This window comes from Galeopterus variegatus, unplaced genomic scaffold, assembly GCF_000696425.1.
Source record: "Galeopterus variegatus unplaced genomic scaffold, G_variegatus-3.0.2 Scaffold12995, whole genome shotgun sequence".
In the NCBI taxonomy this organism is placed as follows: Eukaryota; Metazoa; Chordata; class Mammalia; order Dermoptera; family Cynocephalidae; genus Galeopterus; species Galeopterus variegatus.
Genome location: NW_007739106.1, coordinates 2777 through 3021, shown reverse-complemented (window position 1 = coordinate 3021; position 245 = coordinate 2777).

Genomic DNA, 245 nt, shown 5'->3' with positions numbered 1-245 from the left:
AAAAAAAGAAGATGGGATCATTTTTACAGCTTTTGTCAGGAAGAGAAAACAGAAGTGAGGTGAGTTTGGGGATAGAGCAATCATGTGTTCTGATTTTTCCAGTAGAGTCCCAGTTTATGCCTGTTGTCCCAGTGTGATAATTAATGGCATCCCCTTTCACTCTCAAAAGTGTCTCAGTTTGGCTGATAAAAAATGCGGTTGACCTGGGCATAAATTACCTTAAAAAGGAAGAGAAGTGGTGACAA